Consider the following 12,573-nt stretch of genomic DNA (forward strand, 5'->3'; position numbering starts at 1 on the left):
TTTCTATGCTAATAAGTCATAAATATACAAATTTAAGTCTTTTATATTTGTACAACTTTTAAAACAAAAGATTTCAGTAAAATTAAAACATTTAAAAATAAAATAATTCTTTTTATAAAATCATAAACACTAATAAAATTGAAAGACTCAAATAACAAACAGCAACTGATTGCTCTTCGGCTGCCACGATGAAGGTAATAAACTTGAAACACGAGTGCTTATAACTTGGCCGCCGAGTAATCTAAAGCTTCTAAAAAAACAGCAGAGGGGTAGTATAGTAGAGTGCCCTCATGAAAGAAGAACCACCATTTCTAAAGTGAGAGAAATAGCTTAATAAGCTACTACTTTCCTCCCCCTTGCCTGACAGTAAGACCTAGAATTATAAAAAGCAAACAGATGAAGCTGGGCAAAAAAAAAACTAAGTAAAAATAGAGGACTAAACTGAGGAATGAGAGATGAGGGGTGAGGGGTGAGTCGATGGTTAAGTTGGACGTGTCTGTGCATCCGGGTCGGGTGTGCAAAGTGTGTCTGGTGTGAGTTAAGGTACAATATATACACAGATATATAAAGTAAGGTGGGTAAGATGGCGGACAATTTGCCGCTCGACTACTCTTACCCGCACTCCAACTTAAACTACCACCCTCGACAATTCCTCTCCATCGTCGTAGTTGGTCTGGTCTATGTACCAGTACAGTACGGGTAATAGATGTTCCTCCTTCGCGACAGCCAACGTTTCATGCGCGCGCGTTTAAACTTATCTAATACCACTACATACACCCCAGCTATTACTATTATTACCCTAAAATTACAACTACAACCACAGCTACAGCTACCGATACTTTGCTGGAAACTACCGATCAGTTTGCACACCAATAAGGGTCGTAGGTGTGCATTTTATTGAGATTAATTTTGTGTGTCTTAGATTCAACAGTAGTCTCATCTGAATTAAATTTAATAATGTTAATTGATTTTATATTAAAAGATTAAAAAAAATTTTCAGAAATCTAATAAATAAATTGTTTACAAAAATCAATTCAACTATAGGATAAAAAAATTTATCTTAATTACTAAATCGAATATTAGCATATCCAGTTTTGATCACTGAGTAATCGATCACTATTTCAACTGGCGCAATTTTGTAAATACTTTTGAAGATTCTGCTAGATGGCGCAGAAACGCTAAATTTTCTCACGCGTTGAAAGTTTAGCTAGACGTTATTATTACAACTAAGTGAATTAATTCATTCGTTAAATTGCTCGCTCATATCTATAATTATTATAAGTTACTTAGTAAATCCTCTGAATGATTTTAAAATTTTAGTAAATCTTTAAGACTTTAATCAATTTCTTTTTTTTTTGTTTTTGAGAATAACACTTTCGAAAAGTTGATCGAGTCTCTTATAATAACATATTTTTTTCGACTAGAGAAAATAATTCAATCATATTTTAATCCTAGTTATTGATGATTATTCAACAAATGTTTGTAAACACCTTCCAAATGTTAAAAGCTAAAATGAACCTTAATTTTTCTAAATGGATTCAAATAGTTCATTATTTTTTGTAACGCTACACTAATAAAAATTTCTGTTGTAATTTTACAAGAAATATATTGAAAGCTAATAAGCAAAACATTTATTTGAAATTACAATCGGATATAGTAATATTACAAAACATATGTAGCTCTGTGAGGTTACTAATTTTACAAAACGGTTTTGTAATCTTACAAATATTTTTAGATTAGCTTTGTACACTGAGAAAACAATTCATTTAAATGAAATGAGGCTTGTTAACTATAAATAAATCTCTTATTTAAATATCACCAGAAATATTTATTTGATACAAATAAATTGATTTATTTGAGACAAAGTTCTAGTATATTTGAATGAAATACAGATTTGTTTATAGTTAACAAATATTTCTTTGGTGCTAACAATGATATTTGTAAATTTAACAATGATATTTTTGTAAATTTAAAAATTAAAAGAAATAATTTTGGAACGTACTTGGTGTGCGTTATCGTGTACTTCAATTTTTTTTAAGTATCCTAGTAGATACAATTTAGGAATTTCATAACAAGTGAAATATTTCGTAACTACGCACACTAAATACGTTCCAAAATTGTTTCTTTTAATTTTTAAATTTACAAAAATTTTTTTTTAATTTTCGAAAGTCATATACAACCATATCGGTTACTTGGATTTTTTAATTTTTTATTTTATATCTTTTTGTAAAGAAATAAAAATTTTTTTTTTTTAATAGCCTTATGAACGTGGACTTGGCACGATTTTTTTACAGTAAAACTGTTTTTGTTCGGATTTCAGTTTTTTTTTGTAATTATAATAAAAATTGACAATTTTAATTTAATACATTTCCGATGGCAAACTATCCCCTTTAAGCTATAGTTCATGTAAAAGTTATTCTTGCGCCGCCTGGCGTGTGTAATTGCAAGCTGTCAAATATCTTTTTTTCACTGTAGTTTTCCATCTATCATAATATTAGCATGCATCGTTATATTATTTAGTCTCTGGCCGTCCGCTTTTTACATAAGAAAAAAGTTAAAATCTAAAAATCTGGGTCGCTATAGTTTGTGCTGATTATTTTTAATAATTTTAAATAGAAATTATAAAGATAATTGATAATAATCAAGTAATACGCCTAATAAAAAGCATGAACTACTATTATAAAATATCATATAAAAAAAAAAATCAAATTAAATTTGAAAAAAAACTTGTAACCTCAAAAAACGATTCTGCTTACGGTATATACACACTCGGTAGTCTGGCTTGAGAACGGAACTTGGCGCCATATTCTACCGAATCTGTTGATCACATTAAACTTTTATTTCTCGTAGAGTAACTAATAAGCATTAATAAAATTCCATCAAGTATATCCTTTGGTTTAGATTAATAGACAAATTATCAATCATAATATTTATATTTTATAAAATCGTAAAATAAATTTCCATGGTTTTTGTAATATTGATGATTGTTACTATTTCTTTTATTTTCGATTTCGAACTTTCTAACTACAGTTTGTGTTAGAGTAACATTGACGAGCCCTAGTGAGCATCGACGCAAGCTCATAACTTTTTTTTTTAACTGTAGTCTCCCATCTAGTAGAGAGTTACCATACATTCTCGAATTATTTAGTCTGTGGCATGTCACTTTCTCCATAAGAAAAAAGTCAAAATCTAAAAATCTGGGTCGCTATAGTTTGTGCTAGAGAATTTAATTAATTTTAAATAGAATTTATTATTTTCAATGACCATTATCAATTAATATTGATAATATAACATATAATGTATAATTATAGAGTAATATTGGAGAAAAAAAAGTTCTGTAGAATTAATAAAATTTTACAACCTAAAAATATCGTTCTGCTTACGGTAAACACATTCGGTAGTCTGGCGCTCCGTTTACAACAGAATTTTTGAACGGAACTTGGCGCCAGATTCTACCGAATCTGTAGATTTTTTATTCATTTCAAATAAATCTGCGTATTTGAATCAAACAAACCGTTTTCTCAGTGTAAAATTACAATACTTTCCTTGAGTTTTACTTGAATTGAAATAATAAAAAAGAAAGATTTGATTTAATATTTGTTGTCATTTTATTTTTCTGAAGCGCTGACTGAATTTTGTATCTCACGTAGACCTAATTTTTACAACTCAGATGATATAAAGTGAAAATAATATCTACCCTAACTAAGAATCGAACGTGACCGCGCGCTTACCAGACCGATACCTAACGCCCTACGCCGTACGACCGATAGGTGGTTCAACATCTCATTATTCTTATAAGCTAATCTTATGAAGTGATTGAGCATTACGGCTTATTATTTATTATTTACAGTATTTGTGTTATTTGATGCGGTTTATTGATGGAAAATAACTAACTTTTACATTATTTATAATTCATTGAATATTATAAAAATTAAAGTCTAATATCTAGTCATTCAAATATGTTGATTTCCAAATGATCGTTTGAGCGTATTATTAAAATTTATAAAAGATAAATGAGGCCTCGAATTTATTATTACAAATAAACAACCATAGACTACAAATTAGTAAAAATAAATATGAAGAACATTGTTGTTTTTTGATACATCAATCTCATTTTTGTAAAACTGAGAAGTATTTTTTTTTAAATTGGAAAACAGTGAAGTAGAATTACAATTCGTGGAATATAATTAAAATTGTCTGGTAACATTACATTGCACTGTGTAATTTTATAATGAAAATTAGAAAAATAACAAAAAGCTTGTTAAATTTTTTATGAGATTATTGTTATATAAATTACAATATTTTTTTGTGATTTTACATACAATTATGCCGAATCAGATCACAAATAATATTTGCACAATTGAAAAGCTTTTTCTTAAAAAGTTGACCAACCGTTCTGTAATATTACAATGCGTGTTAGGTTTATACATGAAGATTATAAAATTACAATACATTTTAGTAGATTTCCTGACAGGTGTTAGAAAATTATATTAATTGTATTTTATTTGGCATTACTATATACTGATTTGGATTGTTGACAGATAAATTTATTTTGGTAAAAAAAAAAATCGAAGTAATTTCAAGATGAAGATAATATGAGATATTAGTTTTCTTTTTCAGATTGATTCTCTCTATTAGACCCACAAATCCCATTGAAAATTTTAGTGTGTTCAACGTTAGATTAACTAGGAGTTGATATGCAGCTGAGATAGTTCGCAAAAGTCATAGAGAAGAGAAGAGAAGAGGAGCGAAGTTGTCTTAGTATTCCGGCAGCCATCTTCTCACTTAATAAAATAATTACCCCAAGTCAATTAAGCCCTTGCCGTCTCTTCTCATTCCATTAAATGTGGAATTCAAGATTCCGTGATTTAGTGTACCTGGGGTGAGTTCAGTACTTTTAATGGTTCCCGTCCAGAGTGTGCGTAGACAGGTAGTAGGTAAATGAAGATCCAAAATAACTCCAAACCTGATTAGATATCGACGTAGCTGATTATTGTCGACGTGACTCGGAGGGTTGAAGGGTATATTGAGATACTCGACGGGTTTTTCAGCTTGATTTCGGGTTTTATCGGGTTTTTAGATTTTCATATATCTTTTTAGATACTTTTTATATATCTTATTTGATGTGTCGTAAGAAAAAAAAGTTTAAACCCAAATGTGAATGCCTTAAGCACTCGTGTCATATGTGAATCGATTAAAGTAACGTTTAAATATGCTACAAACTTCCACTGATAATTCTAATTAAACCTCGAAAAGAAAAAAAAATTATCAATGGTAAACTACAACAATAAATTGAAAAATCAATGTTAATAATAAGTTAATTACGAATAAATTGAAAGTCATCAATTTTATTTAAAAATTAATTCTAACCCATACAGGAAAATACGACGGGGCCAGGTATGGGCCTCGCTTGGCGCAATGCTGTCAATCTCTGGCCCATGCTCGTAAACCCGCTTTGGCCCAGCTTTGGTAAAAGTCTGGGATGATAACAGGGTGCCAGGCTTGGTTGTTATCATTGGCCCAGGTATGATCGCCTAGGCTGGTCCATGCGTGGTAGCCAAATCTGGGCCATGCTTGCTAACCAAGGCTGTCCCAAGCTTGTCAGCCAATCTTGGCCCAGGCTAGGTAATCAAAATTGCGCCACGTTTGATTGTCACTACTGGCCCATGCCTAGTTACCAGAACTGGATAATAGTTAATTTTCAAGTCTGGTTTATGCCATTTGATAAAAAATGATAAAAAAAGAATTTTGTAAGTGTTATTTTTTTATTTTAATTTTGATGTAGAGCTAGCGCAAATTCAGACCGTGACTCTTGATTTAAATCTAACTTTCGCTAATTATAGAAATAAAGTGAAAATCGCGTCCGTTCTAATCGAGATTCGAACCCGAGCCGTGCGCTTCCCAGACCGACGACTAACCTCTACACCATACGACCGGTGAGTTGATGCACATCTCATCATTCTTATAAGCTAAATCTATATGGTGACCAAGTGTGACGATTTATTATTTATATAATTTATGTTATTTAATATTGTGTTTGGATGAAAATTAACTATTTTTTTACAAATGTTTATTAGTTATTAAAAAAATGCAAGCGTCACGTTCTTATATTACTTTAGATTTCGTACATCGTTCTGTATATTTTTAATATCTTATTATAAATTTTAATGTTTAAAATTATCAATATTAAAAATTCAACTGTAAATTTTATATTTTAATTTTCTAAAGACTATATCAATTTTGACGGTACGCAAATGTTTTGGTTGAATAATGAATTTTTCAAGAGGCTGGGTTAAACAGCCTTGGCCCAAGCGTGGGTCGCCAATGAATGGCCAAGGCTAGGTTAGCAAGTCTTGGCCCAAGCTTGGGTCACCAATGAATGGCCAAGACTAGGTTAGCCAGTCTTGGCTCAAACTTGGATAATCATTGGCATGGCCGAGGCTGGGTGAGCCAGTCTTGGCCCAAGGTTTGGTGATCATTGGCATGGCCGAGGCTGGGTTAAGCATCCTGGCCCAGGCATGGGCCAATATAGGTAGGCCAAAGCTAGGTTTCCCAGTACTGACCCAAGCCTGGCCCCTTTGTCAACTCTGGGGGTTTCCTGCATGGGAAAGCTCCTTCAAATTTTTCCGCAAGTAGTATTTTTTTCATACGAATTTAACGCCCTCTACTGATCCGATGTGTGAATCATAAAAAAAGAAACAATCAAAGATCAAATTACCGGCGGTCAGCCAGCAAAATTATCGAGTATAGTATCAACTGTCTTCAAGCTGTACTTAGGAATACATTTTCACATACAGTTGCTCAAAGGACAGAAAATTTACCTGTAAAACGGAAAAAATTAATTACCATCAAATAAAACAACAGTAAGCTGTAATTTTCATTTCAAAACTTTTCATGAAGTAGATAAAGAGATTAATAAACAAATCGAGTTGAATAATTGATTTTTTCAAAAGCCATCGTGTTCACCTCTCAATAAAGACTTGAAAAATCCAGATCGTAAGCTATCAAAACCACTTGATTATGTAAAGATAGCAAGTAAGCGATTTACAAAAAATTTCAAGTTTCTAACAGTATGCTTTTTCTATCATTTATAGATACTTTATGATTGTCAGACACGATTTGATGTGGCAAAACATTGAGATCTTATCTTTCGACAATAATCAAGCATATTCTTGCGATCTCGCTGGGAGTATACCACAGAAGGGTTGAAATTACACTGAAATAAATTTTCTTCAAAAATAATAATAATAATAAATAATATAAAATAATATATAAAATAATAATAATAAATTTTACTATAGCCTAACGTAAATATTATGAAGTTTTCTATAAATCTGAGCTTGCCATAAAATAAATGAGGAGCTGATTTTCAAAAAGGTATCTTTTTATATTTTAATAGAGCAGTTTTTTTAACTTTTAAATCTTAATTACTTGAAAAATTATAAAGATTTCTAAATGAGAATCGAATTGTAGCTTCATAATCGATATTACTTTATAACTAAATTAAAAAAGTTTAATAAAAATATTTATAATTAGAGATAACCAGTTTTTTGTCTCGATTAATCAAAAATGAAAAGATGCCCCTTTGTAACTCAACTCCTCAACTGTCCCAGAATTACACTGAATTTGACGGTAAAATTAAAAGAAAATTTCTTTTTGTGTACAATTCCTATATCGCAATTTTTGCTATTGACTGAAGTCATGTAATTTTGGATAATCGATTCCAGTATGAACCCCAGACACTTCTTCACCGACTCGAAAATAAAGGGACTGAAACAAAAAAAAAGAAATATTTAATCGCAGAATAATACGAATAAAATATTAAATTATTTAAGTACACAACAAAATGCTAATGTTGATCCTTTCATCTCCATCTTAGTCTTTAAAAATCCGCTTTCTCGCTTGCCAATCTTCCTACAGCTTCTTCATCTCTTCTTTCTCCATAAACCATAATTTGCATCCCCGTATTCTTGTACCATCAGGAATAAAAGGTAAAGCTTCTCTTACTTCCTCTAAAAACTACCTCAGGCAATTCTCAGCGCCTTTCTTTCATTCGAAAAACCCCGACTCTACTTCTTTCTCTCCCCCCCTACGGCTCATGGAAAAAGATAAGAAAAAGTACATTCTTATGAACTAAGAAGGTGGTCTCGATGAAACATTTTCATACTTTTTCCACCAACTTCCTCAACCTCCAGCCAACTCTCACCCCTAAAAAAATCTATATCATAAACTTCAGCCACTTTACAACTACACAAGAACTTATATAATTTTTTTTAATTGTGTAAAAAGTTGGGGTAAAATTTATCTGATGAATATTTAGTGTCCTGGGGTGTAAATTTGATACATTATTTTTATATCGTATAAAAAAAAATGTTGAAAAAGTGATCAATTGTTGTGGAAAATTATCACTTGAGAATCTTACAACTCGCATCAATAGCCAGTGGTTTGATAAAAAAAAGTGAACAAAAATAATCAGAGTTGACAAAGTTTATAAATTTTTAGATTTTTTAATCTACGTTCCGTTATAGTAAATCAACTTCTCTTTGAATTGAGATGGAATTTTTTATAACGTACGAAGAATACTCACATTCAAATTTCAGACCAACTGTAAAAAAATTTTTAATTATAGTACACCGATAAAAAAATTAACTTAGTCCAAAAGAAAAATTTTTAAGCCAAGAACATAATTTTGAAGAGTTCGATAAACTTAAATTAAGTGGAAAAATTCTTAATCTAAAAAAATACTCGTTATCCAAGTAAATCTTATTTGATTAAAAAAAATTTTTTTTTGATTTAGGATAATCAAATTCTCCTTTAAGAGTAAACATTATGTACAATCCAATTGAGTATCTAAAATCGTTATTTGTTGTCGATAGAATTAGTCAACTGATTTATCAAAAAAATGAATTAAAAATCGGTATTACTATACAAACATTTTAGATGAGTTTATGGTGTGTTAAAATCAATATCTTGCTTACGGCATCAAAGCATAGTAAAACTAAAACTTACTAATTTTCGGATTCTCGATATTTGGCAGACCTAAATTAAAAGATTTTCGTAAAAAATTAAAAACAACTCCTCCATTTTTTACAATGGATAATTATGCAGGATGACTACCAACACGATTAACCGCCTAAAGATTACTGTACACAGGAGTAATGGTGGTGGTAAACGACTCCGGGTTTCGGATGAAAACCTCGCGGATGAGGATATGACGCGAAGTAGGGTGCAAATAATAACAATAATCATATTTTCCGGCAACATGGCCGCTGTGTAAAGGGTGACTGGGGTTGCACGAGAACATAATGGGAAAGGGGTGAAGGGGAGGCTAGGTAGCTCCAGTTTATGTGGGAGAACTGAGGGAAAGGGGAGAGGGGTGGCGAATGCGATCCTGTGAGTGGTGCTGCTCCCTTCGCTCCTCAACACTCTCTATAGATACATACACATAATACTTCGAAGAAGGTACAGCACTATAGGAGGGTTATCGTAATATTACAAACCATCAGGGCCGTATCTATATCCGCTTCCTCAATATGCGATACAGTTAAATAATGAGTCCCCACGCAGATCGCGCGAATCACCGCAGAAGCCAATTGTCGCCCACTGAACAAGCACACCGAGAACTACTGAAACTTTGGCATGTCTTCCCTTTGTGTCTTTCTTAATGCTGCGAAGTATTAACCCATCCTGCTAGCCAATATCCTTCTTCTTCGTTTTCTTAAAAATACGTTTTGCTCATATATAAATATTCATATAAATATCTATATATACATATATATATATATATATATATATATATATATATATATATATATATATATATATATATATATATATATATATATATCTTTATTATAGCACAAAGAAGTAAAGTTTGCTTTTGCCGTTATGTTGCACTCATATCTATTTCCCTCGAGCTACGTGCTATAGCTACCTGTTCTGACGGTATACGTTCTCCACCACGCCCTCATCTCGCTTCGCGTTACCTTCATATCATCCCACTTGTATTTTCGCGTACTTATTTATTTAGTTTGATATTATTATTATTTTTATTATTATTGTTATTACAATTTTTATTTTATTTTGGGAAGGATTTTATTTTTTACGCGGATAACAACGTCCTGGCCACGTTCCTCAGGCTCAATTCCATGTCGACGAGTTATAGGTAAATTAAAGTGATGAAAAAAAGTTGCGGAAAAAACATTGTGGATATGACAAAAGAGATGGCGAGACGGAAATATAATTAGCAATAAATTTAAGGTTCGCAACGCAACTTTACCTTTTTTTATTTTATTTCCTGTTTCTATTTCGCCAAGCTATATTTTTTTTATATTTTATTTTTTCGACGTACTCCCTGCGGAAGAGGAAGATTAAATTTATTTTTCTCCATTTGTGAATATTTTTGTTGTTTCGATGCTTTGTTTAATTAGTTAATATTTACTCTGTAGAATTTTACGGAAAGAGAAGCAATTTTGGGCGGCAATTATTCGTAATACAAAAAGTTTGCTTATGTTAGACGGAATTAGTTTCTCAGGAACTCTCAAATTGATATTTATAAGACTTTTTATTTTTGGTATTTTTGAACGAAATGAGAACAAGGAAAAAGTTGGAAATTTAAGTCAAATACATACAAAAAAAAAAGTACTACTTGATTCGTTGTAATGAAATGAGTACGTCAATTAGCATGTTGTATGAAACAAAGTTTAGTTAGGTTAATCAAAAAGTAATCAAATAAGTTCTTTAGGAGAGCAATGAAATGATTTTTATTTTTGAAAACATTTCAAAATCAACTCTTCTGTAAGGAGAAAATTTAGCCACCATGCATCCTCTACCGGAGAATTTCAACACTTCTTTGATTGAAAAATTATTCATTGGTAAATTTAACTATTTCAGACCTGATATAAACGTGTAAATTCATATTAAGACATATCAGGCCAGATTATATATCCTGACATGGCCAATTTTCATATTATGCCATGTACGATTAAGTGACACCGGAAAATTTTTTACGAGTTAACTAAATTTTACTTTGTATTTCAACTCTTGAATAAGAAATTGTTGGGTTAATTTAAATATGAGTGCATTTTGTTTGAAAACATAAAACTGGTTAGTTTTTTTCCTTTATTCTCTTTATTTTATTTTCTTGCTTCTGTCCAAAAATTTTTTTGAATTAATTAGAATTGAATACCTTGAAACAAAAATCGTATTTAGAAAAAAAATATTGACAAAACTTGAACCAAAAAATTAAAAAGATTTAAACCGTTTTAATCAAATAGGAAAATTCATATACTTAGAAATTGTTTTTTGGTTTGTAAATAAATTTTACTTATTCAAGAATTTTCTTACTTAATTTAAAATGATCTAACTCTTCAAAATAATCTTCTTCTTTCAAGAGTTTTTTTCTCAAATCAACTTAATTTTTTTTATCAGTGAATATTTTTCTTGAATTAAATATACCGAAAAAAAAAAAAATACTTCCTTTAGGAAAATTTTTTTGACACACGAACGTATATTCTTCATAATTATAAAAAACATGTTTTTTGTTTGAAAAATTGATCGGATTCATCAAAATAATTTTAAACTGATCCAAGTAAAGCTATAGCTATGTTCAGCGTTTATATATAATAAATGCAAAAATTGATGTTATAAAGACATGTTATTTAAGACATAATAAAAAAGCGGATCCCGAACCGCTTAAGAGGAAAACAATGAACTGGAATAAAAGACCATTGTATTGTGTACTTATTTACTTATATATATATCCTTTGCAGAGTAGAAGAGTGGTTAAGAATTCTTCATCACTGCTTAGTGCGCGGTTAGAGTCTAAAAGTCTCGAGTAGAATTCGAGAATTGAGTCTCAGTAGCCTGCATTGAGAATTTCTGCGGATAAATAAAATAAAGGGAAACTTTGTAAAACTCGGTGCAGTATTATCCCTTAAAGTATCTAGTGTAGTATGCATGTATATATAGATATATCTATATGTAAAGTAAATACTATTACTATGTGTAGTAGTCTTTTGGTTTGATCTGATCCGTCGGGAACCACGACGCCTTTAGCAGGTGAATGTTCAATACGAACTCCCAAAAGCTGTCGGTCGAATCCTCCACATTCTGGTTTTTAGAGTCCTTTTAACATTCACCAGAGAAAACTCGAGCATGTGAGTAAAGTATATAACTCGATAATACTGTCATGTATATATATTGAAATAAAATGGATGGATAGAGAATGAGGGTAAAGAAGAAGAGGAAAAAAGAGAATGGAAATGGAAGAAAAGAAGAAGAAGAAGAAGAAGAAGAAGAAGAAGAAGAAGAAGAAGAAGAAGAAGAAGAAGAAGAAGAAGAAGAGGAAGAAGAAGTAGAAGGACAAATGCCTGAAGTGACACCTTGAGCAGGGTTGTGTCGGCCGAATAAAGAAGTCGAGGGTGTGTTGTTAGGAGGCAGAGAAGCATTGAGGAGAAGGGGTGTCGAGGGTGAACAGAAGTGTGCAAGTGTAAGAGGGTGAGGCAGAGAAGAGGACGCAGGAAGCACTTAAAGAATTATCCGAATTCTGGGGGTGAGGTTTTCAGTTGGAGA

At 31.3% G+C, this 12,573-nt stretch overlaps 1 long non-coding RNA gene across 3 annotated transcripts in view; it reads right to left on the reverse strand.

The window, feature by feature from the left end:
- The window catches only part of LOC141528167 (uncharacterized), a 177,171-nt gene that overhangs the window by 10,653 nt on the left and 153,945 nt on the right, over positions 1–12,573 (reverse strand). For 2 of the 3 annotated variants that reach the window (XR_012479329.1, XR_012479327.1), the window contains exon 4: positions 6,981–7,770. The exons of the other annotated variant lie outside the window; for it this stretch is intronic. This is a non-coding gene — a long non-coding RNA (uncharacterized LOC141528167). Of the gene's footprint in view, positions 1–6,980; positions 7,771–12,573 lie in introns of those variants that run through there. 3 annotated transcript variants of the gene reach the window in all.

The sequence above is a fragment of the Cotesia typhae genome, unplaced genomic scaffold (genome assembly GCF_013202065.1).
Source record: "Cotesia typhae breed Kobodo isofemale line unplaced genomic scaffold, CoteBio_Ctyphae contig_43, whole genome shotgun sequence".
Taxonomy (NCBI): domain Eukaryota; kingdom Metazoa; phylum Arthropoda; class Insecta; order Hymenoptera; family Braconidae; genus Cotesia; species Cotesia typhae.